Below are 19,598 nucleotides of genomic sequence, written 5' to 3' on the forward strand. Positions count from 1 at the left end.
ATATTCCTGAGGATGCCTATGTGTTTGTCTTTGGATTCGCCTTATTTAGCTTCTCTAGGAACATGAATTATAAGCTCAATGTCCTTTATTTATGGCTAGAAACCAAATATGAGTGAGTACATCCCATGTTCCTCTTTTTGGGTCTGGCTTACCTCACTCAGGATAGTGTTTTCTATTTCCATCCATTTGTATGCAAAATTCAAGAAGTCCTTGTTTTTTACTGCTGAGTAATACTCTAATATGTATATATTCCATACTTTCTTCATCCATTCTTCCGTTGAAGGGCATCTAGGTTGTTTCCAGGTTCTGGCTATTACAAACAATGCTGCCATGAACATAGTTGAGCATATACTTTTGTTGTATGATAGGGCCTCTCTTGGGTATATTCCCAAGAGTGGTATTGCTGGATCCAGGGGTAGGTTGATCCCGAATTTCCTGAGAAACTGAAACACTGCTTTCCAGAGTGGTTGCACAAGTTTGCATTCCCACCAGCAATGGGTGATTGTACCCCTTTCTCCACAACCTCTCCAGCAAAGGCTATCATTGGTGTTTTTTATTTTAGCCATTCTGACAGGTGTAAGGTGGTATCTTAAAGTTGTCTTGATTTGCATTTCCCTGATCGCTAAGGAAGTTGAGCATGACCTTAAGTATCTTTTGGCCATTTGAACTTCTTCTGTTGAGAATTCTCTGTTCAGCTCAGTGCCCCATTTTATAATTGGGTTGATTAGCCTTTTACGGTCTAGTTTCTTGAGTTCTTTATATATTTTGGAGATCAAACCTTTGTCAGTTGCAGGGTTGGTGAAGATCTTCTCCCAGTCAGTGGGTTGTCTTTTTGTCTTAGTGACAGTGTCCTTTGCTTTACAGAAGCTTCTCAGCCTCAGGAAGTCCCATTTATTCAATGATGCCCTTAGTGTCTGCGCTGCTGGGGTTATACATAGGAAGTGGTCTCCTGTGCCCATTTGCTGTAGAGTACTTCCCACTTTCTCTTCTATCAGGTTCAGTGTGTTCGGACTGATATTGAGGTCTTTAATCCATTTGGATTTGAGTTTTGTGCATGGTGATAGATATGGATCTATTTTCATTCGTCTACAGATTGACATCCAGTTTTGCCAGCACCATTTGTTGAAGATGCTCTCTTTTTTCCATTGTATACTTTTAGCTCCTTTATCGAAGATCAGGTGTTCATAGGTTTGTGGGTTAATGTCAGGGTCTTCTATTCGATTCCATTGGTCGACTTCTCTGTTTTTATGCCAATACCAAGCTGTTTTCAATACTGTAGCTCTGTAATAGAGTTTGAAGTCAGGGATGGTAATGCCTCCAGACGCTCCTTTATTGTATAAGATTGTTTTGGCTATCCTGGGTTTTTTGTTTTTCCATATAAAGTTAATTATTGTCTTCTCCAGATCTGTGAAGAATTTTGATGGGATTTTGATGGGGATTGCATTGAATCTATAGATTGCTTTTGGTAGAATTGCCATTTTTACTATGTTGATCCTCCCAATCCAAGAGCAAGGGAGGTCTTTCCATTTTCTGGTGTCTTCTTCAATTTCTTTCTTCAAAGACTTATAGTTCTTGTCAAGTAGATCTTTCACTTCCTTGGTCAGGGTTACCCCAAGGTATTTTATGCTATTTGTGGCTATCGTGAAAGGTGATGCTTCTCTGATTTCCCTCTCTGCTTCCTTATCCTTAGTGTATAGGAACACAACTGATTTTTTGGAGTTGATCTTGTATCCTGCCACATTACTAAAGCTGTTTATCAGCTGTAGGAGTTCTTTGGTAGAATTTTTGGGGTCGCTTATGTACACTATCATATCATCTGCAAATAATGAAAGCTTAACTTCTTCCTTTCCAATACGAATCCCCTTGATCTCCTTATGTTGTCTTATTGCTATTGCTAGAATTTCAAGCACTATATTGAAGAGGTATGGAGAGAGTGGACATCCTTGTCGTGTTCCTGATTTTAGTGGGATGGCTTTGAGTTTTTCTCCGTTTAATTTAATGTTAGCTGTTGGCTTGCTGTAAATAGCTTTTATTATATTTAGGTAGGACCCTTGTATCCCTATTCTCTCCAAGACCTTTATCATAAAGGGGTGTTGAATTTTGTCGAATGCTTTTTCAGCATCTAGTGAAATGATCATATGGTTTTTTTCTTTCAGTTTATTTATATGGTGGATTACATTGATAGATTTGCGTATGTTGAACCAGCCCTGCATCTCTGGGATGAAGCCTACTTGATCATAATGGATAATTTTTCTTATGTGTTCTTGGATTCGGTTTGCCAGTATTTATTGAAAATTTTTGCGTCGATGTTCATGAGTGAGATCGGTCTGTAATTCTCTTTCTTGGTTGGGTCTTTTTGTGGTTTTGGTATCAGGGTAACTGTAGCTTCATAAAAGGAATTTGGCAATGACTCTTCTGATTCTATATTGTGAAATACATTAAGGAGTATAGGTATTAGTTCTTCTTGGAAGTTCTGGTAGAATTCTGCATTGAAACCATCTGGTCCTGGGCTTTTTTTCGAAGGGAGATTTTTGATAACCATTTCTAATTCTTCGCGAGAAACCGGTCTATTTAGATCATTCACCTGGTCTTGGTTTAGCTTTGGTATATGATACTTATTTAAAAAAATGTCCATTTCTTTTGTATTTTCCAGTTTTGTGGCATACAGCCTTTTGTAGTAAGATCTAATGATTCTCTGAATTTCCTCTGTGTCTGTGGTTATGTCCCCCTTTTCATTTCTGATCTTATTTATTTGCGTGTTCTCTCTCTGTCGTTTAATTAGTTTGGATAGGGGTTTGTCGATCTTGTTGATTTTCTCCAAGAACCAGCTTTTTGTTTCATTGATTCTTTGGACTGTTTTCTGTGTTTCTATTTTGTTGATTTCAGCCCTCAGTTTTATTATTTCCAGTCTTCTACTTCTCCTGGGCGCGTCTGCTTCTTTTTTTTCTAGAGCTTTCAGGTGTGTTTTTAAGTCCCCAATGTATGCATTCTCCGTTTTCTTTAAGTGGGCACTTAGTGCTATGAACTTTCCTCTTAGCACTGCTTTCATTGTGTCCCATAGGTTTGAGTATGTTGTCCCTTTATTTTCATTAAATTCAAGGAAGACTTTAATTTCTTTCTTGATTTCTTCCTTGACCCAGGTGTGGTTCAGTAGTTGACTGTTCAGTTTCCATGAGTTTGTCGGTTTTTTGGGGGCAGCGTGGTTGTTGCCTTCTAATTTTAATCCGTGATGATCTGATAAGACACAGGTGGACACTGATATTTTTTTGTATCTGTGGAGGTTTCCTTTGTTTCCGAGTATGTGGTCAATTTTTGAGAAGGTTCCATGAGCTGCAGAGAAGAAGGTATATTCTTTCCTATTTGGGTGGAATGTTCTATAGATGTCTGTTAAGTCCATTTGCTTCATTACCTCCAATAATTCTCTTAATTCTCTATTAGGTTTCTGTCTGATTGACCTGTCCCTTGGAGAGAGAGGTGTGTTGAAGTCTCCTACTACTAGTGTGTGTGGTTTGATGTCTGCCTTGAGTTCTAGTAATATTTCTTTTACATAAGTAGGTGCTTTCATATTGGGGGCGTATATATTCAGGATTGAGACCTCCTCCTGATGAATTGTTCCTGTTATGAGTATAAAGTGACCGTCTCGGTCTCTTCTGATTGATTTTAGTTTGAAGTCAGTTTTGTTAGAAATTAGTATGGCCACACCTGCTTTTTTCTTAGGACCATTTGCTTGAAAGACCTTTTCCCAACCCTTTACTCTGAGTAGGTGCCTGTCTTTGTGGTTGAGATGTGTTTCTTGCAAACAGCAGAATGTTGGATCCTGTTTTCGTATCCAATCTTTTAGCCTGTGCCTTTTTATAGGTGAATTGAGCCCATTAATATTAAGTGATATTAATGACCAGTGGTTGTTTACTCCGGTTATTCTTATTGCTTTTGGTAGTAGAGATTGTGTGTCTCCCTTCTTTGAGATGTGCTCGTGAAGGGTCATTAGATGCCTGGGTTATTGTAGGCAGTGTTGGCAGTGTTGGATTCCTTGGGTTGCGATTTTCCTTCTATTACTTTCTGTAGTGCTGGATTTGTGGCTACGTATTGTTTAAATTTGTTCTTATCCTGGAATGTCTTGTTTTCTCCATTGATAATGAACGATAGCTTGGCTGGGTATAGTAGTTTGGGTTTGCATCCATGGTCTCTTAGCTTCTGCAGAACCTCTATCCAGGACCTTCTGGCTTTCATAGTTTCCATCGAGAAGTCAGGTGTAAGTCTGATCGGTTTACCTTTATAAGTTACTTGCCCTTTTTCTTTTGCAGCTCTTAATATTCTTTCTTTAACCTGTATATTTTGTGTTTTGATTATTATATGGCGAGGAGATGTTTTTCTTTGATCCAGTCTGTTTGGTGTTCTGTATGCTTCTTGAATATTTAAATGAATATCTTTCTTTAAGTTGGGAAAGTTTTCTTCCATAATTTTGTTGAAAATATTTTCTGGGCCTTTGAGCTGTGACTCTTCTCCTTCTATTCCTATTATTCTTAGGTTTGGTTTTTTTATTGTGTCCCATAGTTCCTGAATGTTTTGTGTTGAGAATTTGTTGGCTTTGCTGTTTTCTTTGATCTGTTCATTTATTTTCTCTATGGTGTCCTCAGCATCTGAGAGTCTTTCTTCTAGCTCTTGTATTCTATTGATTATGCTTGTTTCTGTAGACTCTGCTCGTTGCCCTAGATTTTCCATATCCAGCTGGTCCTCAGTTTGTATTTTCTTCTTTGCCTTCATTTCAGTTTTCAATTCTTGAACTGTTTCCATTACCTGCTTGATGGTTTTTTCTTGGTTTCCCAGGGTATCATGTACGTATTTACTCATTTCTTCAAACTTTTTGTTATACTTCTCATCCATTTCTATAAGGGCATTTTTTACATGTTGTTTAAGGGACTCTATTATCTTCATAAAGTCGATTTTTTCCACTTCTTCTGTGTTAGGTTGTTCAAATACTTCTGTTGTAAGATCATTGGGTTCTGATGTTTTCATGTTGTTTTTCGGATTATTGGGTGAATTCTTGCCTTGGCGCCTGCCCATTTCCTCCTATTGATCCTATCCAATGGGTCCTTTAAAAACCGGATCAGGTTTCCCTGCTGGCCAAGGGCTCCGCTTACAAAATGCCCTCACTCTCTTTCGTGGTTCCTGCTGCTGGCCAAGAACCCTCTCACCCCTCCGAAGGATCTTCAGGACAGGACCAGGCTCCCCTTGTGCCAGTGACCTGGCCAACCAAAAGCCTACCTCTTTGATTCAATTGTAGTAGGGCGAACTGCTCTCCTTATTGCACGCCTGTCCCCGCCGCTTGGGTCTGCAGCTGCGCTGGTCCCCGAAAGCCTCTTCCTGTATGTGGTGTTGCTCCGCCGCGTCTGGCCGCCGCGCCGCTCCGCCTCTGCGCATCTGGCCGCCGCGCCGCTCCGCCTCTGCGCGTCTGGCCGCCGCGCCGCTCCGCCTCTGCGCGTCTGGCCGCCGCTCCGCCTCTGCGAGTCTCTGTTTTACTGATTTTTAAAACCCATTTGTAATGAATGATGCTCCCAAGAAGTAGGAATTGCTGAAAGGGATTGCAGAGAAAATGAAACTTCAAAATAAATTATTAGAGAACAGAAAGAAGAAACCAAATGATACAGAGAGGCGATGAAAGACAAACAGCTAATGATTTAGGAAAGAGATCGTTCCAGCGCCGTTCACGTTATTCCAGGACAGAGTAGGAAATCACATAGAATGCCATAACAAAAAGAGCCCACGAGGAAAGAAATTGCAGTTTTAATTACACATACCATAAAACAGCAGACAGATGATGCTATCATCACTTTGACAGTTCACGGTGACCCGGTGATCCACATATCACAGAGGAAAGTCTCAGCATTTACGAGATCAGCTAGCATAACTCGATACTGCAATGTATCCTGAAAAGACGGTGCAACCACCTCCCGTGAAAAGTCCGTGTTTTCCTTGGCACTATTCACAGTAGCCAAATTATAGAATCAGCCGGGGTGTCCAGGAGCAGACGAGTAGATAAAATGGGGCACACACGAATACACTACACACACACACACACACACACACACACACACACACATACACACACACACACACTGTAATAGTATTTATCCACTAAGAAGGATGAAATCATGTCCTTTGCAGGAGAATGAATGGAACTCAGAGTTCTTATGTTAACTAAATTAAGACAGACTCAAAAACGAAAAGAATCGTGTTTATCTCCTATGGCAGTTTGAATATAACTGGCCCCAATAAGCTCATAGGAAGTGATATTATTAGGAGGTGTGGCCTTGTTGAAGTGGGTGTGGCGTTGTTCAAGGAAATGTGTCACTGTGGGGGTGGGCTTTGAGATTGCCTAGGCTTGAGCTATGCTCAGTGACTCAGACCACTTCCTACTGCCTACAGGTCAAGATGTAGGACTCTCAGCTCCTTCTCTAAGCACCATATCCGCCTGCATGCCACCGTCTCACACCAGGATAGTAATGGACTAGCCCTCTGAACTTTAAGCCAGCCCAGTTAAATGTCCTTCCTTTATAGGAGTTGCCGTGGTCATGGTGTCTCTTCACAGCAATAGAAACCCTATCTAAGACATCTCTTATGTTGAATCTGCACTTCTTAAAAAGTATGTGAAATTAGAAGGGAAAATGTTGAAGGGATGGGGTAAGTGGCAAGAGAGGGTATAGCATGTTCAAAGCACCTTACATGCATGTATGATGTCTTGCAGTGAAATCCACTATTCTGTATAGCTTATATACACTAATGTTTAAAGGGAAGATGTCAGGAGTGTTGGGGATGATAGGGTATGATGGTAACAACAGGGATCAAATGGGGAATGACAGAAGATCAAGAATTTTATAAGGACAACCTCTAACAAAATGTTGTCATGGGAACACATAGGCAGCTTTTAAAGGCACTTTGTCATCACGTAGGTAATGTGATAACTGACGACAGAAACCAGTGGGAAGGCTGGAGAGAAGGGTCAGTGATTAAGACATTCTCACAGAGGACCGCGCGCTCCTTTCTCCAAGTCCCTGACCAGCAGCTCACTCAGGGCTGTGACTCCAGCTCCAGGGAGTCTGCTGCCCTCTTCTGTCCTCTGCAGATATTGCATCCATATGCATGGACCAACACAAACATAGACCCAGAAATTAAAATAAAATATAAAAAAATAAAAATTTAAAAACTCCAGTGGGAATTGAATAGGGGTAAATAAGCTTTACAATCGAGAACTTTCCAGTTCAGGAATCCAAAAGTATTTTATGAAGCACTAAAGAAGAAAGTGAGAATGTACTCAAAGTATATTACATGTTTCCATAAAAATGGCTTTATGTAGCCAAGTGTAATAAAATAAATTCTTAAAAAAATACAAAATTAATGTTTACATTAGTTCCGATTAATGAAATATTTTAGGTATATTTTTTAAATCAGTGTTTGTTTTAATTTCCAGTGGTTGGGAGTGTTCCCTCTAGATAAAGTTTTCAAAATATGTAGTCTGATGCTTTAATTTCCAGTGGTTGGGAGTGTTCTCTCTAGATAAAGTTTTCAAAATATGTAGTCTGATGCTTTAATTTCCAGTGGTTGGGAGTGTTCTCTCTAGATAAAGTTTTCAAAATATGTAGCCTGAATGATCCCCCTTCTGCACTGTTCTAAATAAGCTGAGTCAAAATCAGAAGTACATATGCTGTCTTCCTGACAGTTAATTGTGGAGAAATTTAAAATAGTTATCTATGAAATGATGTCTTAAGCTGTCTGAGTCTCTCCCAATCCATCTAGCAAGTGTCTGGCATATTTGAGTGATAGCTACCAAAGCTACTGAATTTAGTCCACCCGAGAAGAGATGTGGATTGAAGGAAGTTTGGCTTTTAATAACTTTGAGTAGGGTTTTTTTTTTTGCCCTTTGGAAATTAAAGATATGTTTTTTAATTTACTCAAAACGATTGCAAATGTGCGTTGAAAAACAAATCACACTGTGAAAGAGAACTTATCTACCGCAAATGACAAAAAGGAACCCAGAGTTAAAAGAATTGCATCAATTCTCCATGAATGAAAACACTTCCATTTATGCCCACAAGATGGCGATAGGATCCCGCTTATTTATTGCAGAGGCTGCTCGCAGCTCCCTGGGAATCTGACTACGTAATGAAAAAGCTAGAATGTGTCCCCTGACCTTAACACCCTTCCCCTGTAAAGGTCAAAGGTCAAGACATTTTTCAATGAGATCGAATCCGTTGGATGAGTATTTTCTGAACACTGATCTTCAGGAAGTCCATGGATTCTTGGTGTGTGTGTGTGTGTGTGTGTGTGTGTGTGTGTGCATTAATTAAAATATAATTACATCACTTCCCCCACCACTTTCCTCTTCCTAACACTTCCCATGCCCCCTCAAATTAATGGCCTCTTTTTCTTTGATTATTGCTATTACATATATTCATGAATATATAAATACCACCTGCTAAGTCCGTTTAGCATACGTAGATGGTGTATATGATTCCAATGACCACTTTGTATTGGACAACCAATTAGGGACCTCACCCTGCTGCAGATCAGACACCATCTATCAGCTGTCACTAGTAGCCTATGGTTAGTTCCTTCCATGCCGTCGTGTCCACCTGGGGTTGTCACTGTCTCTTGTTTCAGCAGCCGTACTGCTGAGGTATCAGGCGTATGGTTTCCCTGAGAGGTCTCCCTCTGCAGTGAAGAGACGCTACTTTGTGTATTGGGGTGGGGGTGAGAGCTGCTCCTCGGTGGGCATAAAGATAAGTTTTAGAATGTAACTAGGCACCGTGTCGGTCTGGCAAAATAAAGCTATATATAATACATATAAGGGGATTGCGTGCCTATGCTATGTTGTATTGTATATACATATAAAATCAAGTTATGACATTGGGGCTGACAGTGCTCCCTGTAAGAGCCGGAGACTAACAAAAAATCGCAATACCAGGCATGAGGAACGTCTGTTTGAGGTGTTGGTTAGCATAATCCAAGTTATTCCCAAAACCAACATAGGCTATCGCTGTTGCCCTTGGCTGCCTCTCAGAGGCTGAGGGTACGTCCCCAATGCTGAAGGCACCACACACTTTGGATATAGGACTGAATATTCTAGCTGGATCTAAGCAGAAAGCCTCCTTCCGGGGGGGTGGGAGTGTCACCTCTCACAGTACCGGAAGGTACTTCCCCAGCTGTCAATAGACCGAGCCAGCCCTGATGCTCACGGACACAACGATGTCCTCTCTGGCATGAAATACCCAAAGGGTCCATCGAGGCTCACCCGTCTTGGTGGAAACCAACAGCTGTCTAATTGGACTTATGGCCAATATGGAGAAAATTGTGTAGCCAGCTGCTTGGTGCTAGAAAGGCCATGGATCTTGGAGGGGAATCTTCAATCTACTACCGCCTCTTGAGCAATTTATTGATGTTTAGAGAGATCTTTCAAAATAATCAATCACGGTCCTTAGTCTAGGCACCTAGAGCTGTACCAACTCTTGGGTGGGTTACTGTCCTGCTCTCCGGTGGTATTGACTTGGACAGCCCCATAAGTTAGGATCTCGGGATTTCGCCTCATTCGACAAGTCTGGCACTGGCTTTTTTGTAACAAGTATCTTAATCTAATAGAAGCTGTGAAGATCTGCTGCAGGGACCTCGCTTCCTGCTCATCTTCCTGGGGACAAAGTAGCCAATGCATGAGTCTGGGGGGATGGCTGCAATATTAAAACCACAGCAAATAAATATGTCAGCATTCAAATGATAATGTTTGACCTTCATGGTCTCACCACCCCTGAGCAGCACCAAATATATGTTCAACATAAATATGGTAGATTACAGGAGAGAATGACTCATACAGAAAGTCTGAGCAGAGTCAATTCAAGTAAGAGTTTCCCCACCACTGATGGAATCCAACACGTTTATTTCCCCTGACCGTTCCTGTTTCTTTACAGTATCAACCAAGTCTTCCAATGCTAATGTCAGTATTTACAAAGACTGCAAAATTGCTCTTTTTAAAGTAACTCACATTTTTTTCATTAACTTGGGTCAGCCACTTGTCACTTGAGAAGAACTCTCCACTGCAATAGAATTGGGAGCACTGGATGCATGCAGCCTCTTCGGAGAGAGAAGGTGCTGCTTTTATTTGTAAAGCACCATCACATCTGCGGGCCGCTTGTGTCTGGCTGCCGACTCGCCTGGCCTTGTGGTAGTGGGACGATTCCTGGACATACAGTTCAGCTCACAGTAGAGATTAGCAGAGATGCTCAGAGATTCTCTCAGCCATCTCTATGTAATTTGATTGCCTCGGTGGGTTACCATCCCCCCACCGAAGAGTGAATCTGTAATAAATAAAAAGAATATGTTAACATTAATACAGATCTTGCCGGAATTCCCCAGTGGTCTAATGTGCACTGACGGGCATGTTCCTGTTCAATTTCCCAGCTTCTGGCCTTTCCTTCCGGGTTGTTTCCGGCAGGTAAGAGTTCATCCCACGTGGCTGATTGTGAACAGCAACACAACAGCAAGGATCTTTGCACCCCGCCACGCCTGTAATTATTTTCACACAAGGGGTAAGTTCACGCGTCTCTTTGAGGAAATGCAACTTTATCTCACTGAGGCGTCTGATGCATGGTTGTCACTGCAGACAAGTGACAGCCTTCTAAACCTGTTTTCATCCCTGCTGTGTCCTGGGTGTCATCAGCTCACCCAAACACATTTTCTGCCAACACACTGGGGTGTGTGGAGGGAAAAAAGCCATAAGACTTGCTTGCATTCACCTCAAATTTTACCACTGGAAGCCTTAAACACACCCCATTCCTCATTTGTCTTTATGATTTAGAAACCCAAATAAAACTTACGCCTGCTGCAAAGATTAAATCGAGTAAGCACTCACACACAGCTTCTCTACCGTTGCACGTGCTGTGTGTGTGCAACTGCAGTGCAGGCCCGTGTGCGTGTGTACATGTGTGCAAGTGTGCAAGCGTGCATGCTAGACTTTCACACTGTGTGTGTGCGCATGCAGTGCAGGCACGTGTGCGTGTGGACATGTGTGCAAGCATGCATGCTAGAGTTCCACACTGTGTGCGTGCTAGAGTTCCACACTGTGTGCGTGCTAGAGTTCCACACTGTGTGCGTGCTAGAGTTTCACACTGTGTGCGTGCTAGAGTTTCACACTGTGTGCGTGCTAAAGTGTCACACTGTGTGTGTGCGCATGCAGTGCAAGCACGTGTGCGTGTGCACATGTGTGCAAGCGTGCGTGCTAGAGTTCCACACTGTGTGCGTGCTAGAGTTCCACACTGTGTGCGTGCTAGAGTTCCACACTGTGTGCGTGCTAGAGTTCCACACTGTGTGCGTGCTAGAGTTCCACACTGTGTGCGTGCTAGAGTTCCACACTGTGTGCGTGCTAGAGTTCCACACTGGCCATCTAACGCTGCCACTCTCCACCTTGCTCTTTGGGGCAAGATCTCTCACATGTCATGGACTAACGTGTCTCCCCAGTCCCAAGCTGCTTCGCTTTAAGTTATTAATACACAGTAAATTCTAGAATTTCTGTATCTAATGGGGCATTGAAAACAACAATGGGTGGAGTTTTGAAAGAGCTGTGCGTTGTAAAGCCACAGGGCTGCGGGCTTTTCTGCACATGAAGGTATCTCCTTTATCAGTCAATCAACTAATCAGAAACACGGGAACATGAGATGCTGTGGGAACACAGGAACGAATAACATTGATTCTTAAGGACTTGGAGCTTGTTGAATCTTGCGTCTTCTCTGACGAAGGAGGGGCATTTTGGAAGGCCAGCATGATGTAACGTGTGGTGTGTCAAAGGTCGCACTGACTGAACTTTGGCAGGAATGTCTTGTTCTTTGCACCTGTACTTTGTATCTCATCTGAGCCATCATCAAACGCTCCATACACGTGAACTTGGAGAACAATGTGGCCTCCAGACTCTCTGTGTATATGCCGTCCATCTTAAAGCTGGCCACTACTTGTTCAAGCCATGTTGTTGACTTTCTCTTGAAACACATCTACACCCAAAATAACACCTTTCAAAGTGTGGTCGTTTGATAAGTATGGTCTCCATAGTTTCATGTGTTTGAATGCTTAGTCGTCAGGGAATGGCACTGCTTGGGAGGGGTTGGGAGGTGTGGCCTTTTTGGAGTAGGTGTGATTTCATTGGAGAAAGTGATGGACTTTTATGTTTCAAGGCTGAAGCCAGGCCTATCTGTTCTCTCTCTCTCTTCCTCTGCCTATGGGTCAAAATGTAGTTCCCAGCTACTGCTCCAGTGTCTGCTTGTGTGCAGACATGCTTCCTGCCATGATGACACTGGGCTAGCCCTCTGAAACTGTAAGTAAGCCTCCAAAATGATTTCTCTTGTAAGAGTTGCCTTAGTCGTGGTGTCTCTTCACAGCAATGGATCATTGACCAAGACACGGGGTTCCTGGGTGTTTGTTTCACCTTACGAGGCATTCAGATCCAGTGCACAACCAAAGCTGGCTGACTTCTCCACCGAATTCCATCTGTTGTTACACTTTTTGTTTGTTTGTTTTTTTCGTCTGAATGCCTGCATGCTGGAAGAGAGCATCAAATCCCATCATAGAAGGTTGTGCGCCACCATGTGGCTGCTGGGAATTGAATCCAGGACCTCTGGAAGAGCAGCCAGTGCACTTAACTGCTGAGCCATATCTCCAGTCCCTTGTTGACGCTCATACATAACCTTCTTTTTTTTTTTTTATTTTGTTTTTGACTCAAAGTGGGAATGGCTGCTTGAAGGATTCCAACTTGGGGATTTACTCTTTCAATATTATAATTTGGTGTGGGTAGGGAGTGTGTGTTAGTCTTCAAGGACTGTGACCATTCAGGAATTTAACATTCATGCTTACAACCGTAGGCACGGTGTCCTTAAAGACTGTAATCAGCATCACAGGCTCTTAGTACCTGAGACATGAGTGCTTATTGTGGTTATTCTAATCTTGCCAAGGAACTGTACATCCCATGGCAGATAGACACCAATACACTAATTTCCTCTTATCTTGGTTCCAGGCCCATTGCTTATTAATAAACCCTGGCTCTGCCAATCATAGCTAAGCTAAGATGCTCAAGGCCCTGCATGCCTCCCCATGGCAACCCCTGACTCAGCTCCTGTCATGCTAAACAAAGGTTTTATTACATGGCCATTGGCAACCAAGAAGGAGAGCTTGAGGTGACTCTTTACCCTTCCCACTCTTTTTCTGGTGACTTGATTCTGTGCTGCAGGCTCACTCCTTCTCACTTGGGCTTTCCCTTGTCTACAGAGTAAAATCACCAACCAGAAATGGTCAAGACAGAATGGTACCTAGCTCTAGGGCTATTCATCCTGTGGCAGGTGATCAGTCTCAATGGCCTCCTCATGACTGTGTAGTGTGGGGCTTCCTGATTCCCTCCACACTCCAGGAGAGGGGTGATGATGGATTCAATCTTGCACAGATTGCCATAGCTGCCGAAAGTTCAAGCAGGAATTCTGTGAAGGGCTGGAGAGATGCTCAGTGGTTAAGAGCACTCACTGGCTGCTTTTCCAGAGGTTCTGAGTTCAATTCCCAGAACAGGGTGGGTCACAACCTTCTATAGTGGGTTCTGATGCCCTCTTCTGTCAAGCAGGCAAACATTCAGACAGAGCATTCACACACATAAAATATGTTAAAAATAAATCTTTAAAAATAAAAAAGCTGAGCAGTGGTGGTGTACGCCTTTAATCCCATCACTTGGAAGGCAGATACAAGTGGATCACTGTGAGTTCAAGGCCAGCCTGGTCTACAGAACAATTTCCAGGACAGCCAGAACTGTTATACAGAGAAACCCTGTCTCGAAAAAGCAAACCACAAACAAAGAAGGAATACTGTAGAGTGACGGGGGCGGGGGAGGGGGGGTACTGCTTGCTTGTTCCTGAAACACCAAGGCCTGGGACAGTTTTCTCAACAGACATTAAGTTGTCAATCACTGGAGACTCTTTTTGAATCTTCTTCCTTTCATCTGAATGAGAGAACTAGTCACAGTATTTTGGGACAGCTGAGGGCACAGCCGCTCATTCCATTATCACCTTTATTTCTCTGCTCTCTCAACTGGGGTCTCATGGAGCCAGCATTGGCCTCTAATTCACAATGCCGTCCAGACTAACCTTGGATTTCTGATCTGACTGCCTCCTCTTCCTCCTCCCGAGTACCTGAAATACAGGCAGATACAGTCATACCCAGTTAATGCCGCAATGGAGACGGAATCTTGGGCTGGGTACAAGCTTGGGGAGTACTCAGTCAAGTGAGCTGGTAATCCCCCCCACCCCCGCCCGCAGTACACACTTTTCTGTTTTCAGTCACTCCAGGGCTTGCTGCAAAAGTGTCCCTGCGGTACCACCTGTGACCACAGAACTTGACATCTTTACTTGAACACAGCATAGAATGAAAGCGTTGCACCCGCAGCTTGGGGGCATGGTGTCAGTGCTCACTAAGGTACTTTTCATGCCTAATAATGGCTACGCAGGACTCAGTTGCCCTTCTACCCCTTTCCCAAATAATGTTCACAACAAAATGGGGAGGGGGGACGTCTAGGATGTGTACTTGACTGCCTCATTCTCTTTTCTTATGTAGACCAAACTTCCTCACAAAGAGATGCAGCATTAAGTGACTTGACTCACCTGGAATTACACGGGTGTGCCTGAGAGCAGAACTGACCGGCTCCTGACAAGTTGAGACACCTACAGAGGTGACTTGTTCACTGTCGCCTTGTTGGGAAATAGATCACAACCCGTTTCCATTCTTGAAGCTTTTCTTCCTACGGTTGGATGGTTTTTTTGTTTTTGTTTTTTGTTTTATGGGGTGAAATTGACAAAAGATATTTGTGGCTTTCACTTTTGTGGAGGGCGCTTGTGGGGTTCCCTTTAAACTTGCTCAGTGAGCATTGCCATATGCAGCCTGCTTCTCTGGCTACACCAACTACCTTCTTTACACACACACACACACACACACACACACACACACACACACACACACACACAAGAAATGTCTGGTGAGAAACTACAAGAATCGATTCAAATTCCCGAGGCCAGAATCAGGCAAACCCTTCTCAAGTTCCAGGGTTGCCGTTTGGTAGAAGGGCACAGAAAAGCCATGCTAGTAGCTGGCGTGGATCAGCTGTGGTGCGAACCTGCACGGACCCTCAGAGCTGGAGCACTGGGGCTGTCTCCTGATTGTCCTTGTGGCTGCAAAGTGTCATGGTAGAAACCACTTCACGGACGCTTCCCATGAGTAGGTGTTTGGGGCTGGTGAGGCTACTGCTAGCGTGATGGTGTAAAACCAACCAACAGCAACTAGAAAAAGGTTTTAACTGCCCACCTTTCCAACTGCGGAACCCAGTTCCGGGGCCCTCTGAAGGCTTCCTTACATATCTCAGCTGTCCGTGGCCAAATTGAGAAAATAAAATTGGAGAGTGACTGGTTTGAAAAGGGAGAGCAAGACAGAAAAAAAAAGGTTCTGGCCATGTGTGATTCAGCGCCTGTCACTTGTATCTAGATGGGCAATTAAGACCTAGCGGAGGCAGGCAGTTACACTTGTCTTCATTGTTAATTCCTAGACTAGCATCTAGGAAAACTGATGTGGGGTTCCCCTCTGTATGTTGTGATTACCATCTATTAATAAAGAAACTGCTTTCAGACCTATAGCAGGGCAGAACAGAGGTAGACGGGGAAAACTAAACTGAATGCTGGGAGAAAGAAGGAGGAGTCAGGGAGACGCCATAGAGCCATGAGAGGAGAAGGATGCAAGCTGTCACACAAACCTCATGGCAAAATATAAAATAATAGAAATGGGTTAATTTAATATGTAAATGCTTGCTAGGAATATGCTAGAGACATTGGCCAAGCAGTGTTTTAAATAACATAGTTTTTTGTGATTATTTAGGTTCTGGGCAGCCAGGAACAAACAAGCCACCTCCTACTATAGAAACCATTCGGTACATAAATTTCATTGCTCTTAACTACAAGGCAGAAATGATTATCTGGCATTATGAAATCCAGCCCCTGGGAGCGCATATGAACATCAGGGAGACCCTCACCCCCAACGGTGATCCAATGTATTGAAAAGAGTAGTGCATTTGTGAAGAAAGCACTAAGCCACGTGATCCAAGGAGATCCATTTTGTAGTTCTGTCTTCCGGGTGGGCTCTTCCTCCCATCATCTCCTAAGCCCAAACCATTTTTTTAAAAAAAAAATCTAATATAGTATCTGTTATGTCTCCTCTTGGTGAAAGCAAGGTGGGAGTGCAGCCCAAAAATTTAGAGCACATTACCATAGTACCTTCTGGTGACAAGCTTGGAATAGAATAAAAGAAAACTTATAAAAATCCTGCTGAAATTTAGTCATGCTTAATTTGGTTAATTGATTGGATCATTGGATAAAGCAAGAGAAAATTCCAAAGTGCAACTGTAGGAGAGAGAGAGAAAGAGAGAGAGAGAGAGAAAGAGAGAGAGAGAGAGAGAGAGAGAGAGAATATGAATCATGATATATGAGGATGTTAGGTTCAGTTCACACACGGATTCTAACAAATCCCTTGGATGGGTTCCAGTGTGATGGAATCTGGAAAAGCCTTTGGGGGTTGCTAGGTCTTGGGGAGAGGTCCTGGTGCTGCAACTAGTGACCTTAAAGAAGAAACACCAAACAGTTCTGCCCCTTCCTTCATTGTGTTTGGGGCCAACCTGAGCTACACAATGAGGCAAACTCCCATCTCCCCCAACCTCCCACCCCTATGGATCCTCAAAACCAAACATATAAACAAAAGAGGGAAAAAAATAAGTGAAGATGACATAGTATCAAATGCACAGAGGGGAAGAAGGGAGAGGGAAGAAAAGGGAGATGAACAGAAGGCAAGAAAGAATAAGGACCAGAGAAGAGAAAGGACAAGAAGGAACAGGGAGGTCATTGCAGAGACTTTGTGAAGGTTCTAGAAAAGCAAACAGCCCTGAGTTGTTTCTAGAGCTTCTAAAGATGGTCTGTGACAAGGTAATGAAATCAACAGAAAACTCGGTGTGAGCGATGGCTCTGTTCCCTTCCAAAGTACTAGGACTATAGGCCAACACCACCACCCTCCGATTCTAACTTATTCTGTTGTATGCAATCGATTGAAATTTATGATGTATTTTGTTATTTACTGGATATCATCTTCCTGTTAGGTAAAACAAATAGCATACATAGCTTAAAAAATAATCTTAGATAAATTTGCCTTTTTTATGATTTCATCGATTTCACTAAAACTTGTCTCATAAAATAATTTTTGTCTCATAACATTTTTAAACTGTGGGCCTGAAGGACCAATTACATTAACACTAAAATATATAGTAAACTATAAAATATAATATGATAATAAAAAACTCTTCCACATTTATAGCATTTAATAACATCCAGATATTTTTATATACATTACCTATGTTCTCTATAATAATAACAAATTTATAATTATTATTATTATTACCTTTGTTACAGTAGATAAGGCACCAGAGCCACTGTGTTCAAGGTCACATATATAGAGAACTTGAAATCCCAACCTGCCCCCCTGACATTTCCATCCCATAATGTAGATTGGATTCTTACACTGAGTAGAGAGAGTGGGTGACATTTTAAGAGCACATTACTTTATAAGCCAGTCTTACAAGGTGCATATTTGAACTTCTCAATATTCTTTACGATTTCCATGGACTCCTATCCTCACCCATATTTTATGTTGAAGAAATTGAGATAGCGTCAAAAAGTGTAAAAGAAATTTAAAACTTTCCCCTGCTGTGCGTTCATAGGCAACTCAATTGTTCAACGGAAATGAGGTTTTAGAAAAAGCCTTTGTTATAGAAAGTCACACCAACATTAAGTCCCTCATATTATTTTCTAAGACCAAAGTTTAATCTGTGAGGTAGAGGGAAAATACTGTGAGACTATTTTGATGTTTAATGGACAGAAACAAAATCAATTTGGAATTCCTGCTGTTATCCACCTGCAATGCTCCTCAGGTCCCCGGGTGTTCTCAGCAGAGCACACAAACCCAGACTGCACATGTTTCTGAAAGGCCTGTCGGTGCCTAAGCCAGGCTTTCTCTCCAGTTGGGTGTACGTATTCCAGGTCTTGACAGATCTAGGTGGGGCTGAGAGTGTACCACCTAGAAGATGACTTGCCCCGTAAGCATCCTAGAAGCCCTAGGTTCCATCCCTAGAAGAAAGGAAGGAAGGGAGGGAGGGAGGGAGGGAGGGAGGGAGGGAGGGAAAAAGGGAGAGAGGGAGAAGGTAACATGGGAGGGAAAGAGGAAAGGAAGGAGGGAGGGAGGGAGGGAGAGAGGGAGGGAGGGAGGGAGGGAAGGAAGGAGAGAAGGAGGCGGCGAAGGGGGAAGAGACAAAGAAAAGGAAAGAGGGCAGTTAAACAAGCATGTGTATTCTTATATTACACCTATCCAAGAGGATGATAGACACAGAATCGAATATTTTTTAAATACTTATTTTCATTTTATGTGTCTGTCTGTCTGTGTGAATGTATACCATACGCATGCATGTTCCTGTGCAGACAGAAGAACGAATTAGATCTCACAGAGCCAAAGTTACAGGCAGTTGTAAGCTGTCCAGTGTGGGTTCTGGGGACCAGATGTGTGCCTTTCGGGCTTCACCTTCCATTTATTCTTTTTAAAAAATTTATTTATTTATTATTTATTTTACATCCCGAAGTTTCTCCTCCCTCCTCTCCGCCTAACCCCTTCCCCCAGTCCCTCCGCCTCTGTTCCCACCCTCCCTATCCACTCCTCCTCCATTTCTGTTCAGGGAAGGGCAGCTCGCCGATGAGTATCAACAAAACATGGCATATCAAACTGCAGTAAGACTAAGCACCTCCCCATGTATTAAGGCTGGGCAAGGCAACCTTGTAGGAAAAGTAAGGTCCCCAAAACCAGTTAAAAAAAAAAAAAGTCGGAGACAGCCCTATTTACACTATTCGAGGTCCCATAAGAAGACCAAGCTACAAAACTGTAACATTATATACATGCCGAAGGTCTAGGTCAGTCCCATGCAGGCTCCCTGGTTGTCGGTTCAATCTCTATGAGCCCCTATGAGCCCAGGTTAGTTGATTTTGTGAATTTTCTTGTGCTGTCTCCTTGACCCATCTGGCTCCTACAATCCTTTCTTGGTGTAACTCTAACCAAGCAAGTGAAAAATCTGTATGACAAGAACTTCCAGTTCTTGAAGAAAGAAACTGAAAAAGATATCAAAAGATGGAAAGATCACATATGCTCATAAATCAGTAGGACTTACATGGTAAATATGGCAAGTTTACCAAAAGCAATCTACCAATTCAATGCAAGACCCATCAAAATCCCAGTAAAATTCTTCAAGTAAAATTCTTCACAGACCTTAAAAGAACAACATTCAACTTCATATGGAAAAGCAAAATACCTAGGAGAGCTAAAACAATCTTGTATAATAAAAAACTTCCAGAGGTATTACATCTCTGATTTCAAACTCTACTACAGAGTTATAGTAATAAAAACTGCATGGTATTGGCATAAAAAGAGACAAGTGGATCAATGGAATCAAATCAAAGACC

The sequence above is a fragment of the Microtus oregoni genome, unplaced genomic scaffold (genome assembly GCF_018167655.1).
Source record: "Microtus oregoni isolate MIOR12 unplaced genomic scaffold, Mior012 000004F_ref0000308, whole genome shotgun sequence".
NCBI lineage: Eukaryota > Metazoa > Chordata > Mammalia > Rodentia > Cricetidae > Microtus > Microtus oregoni.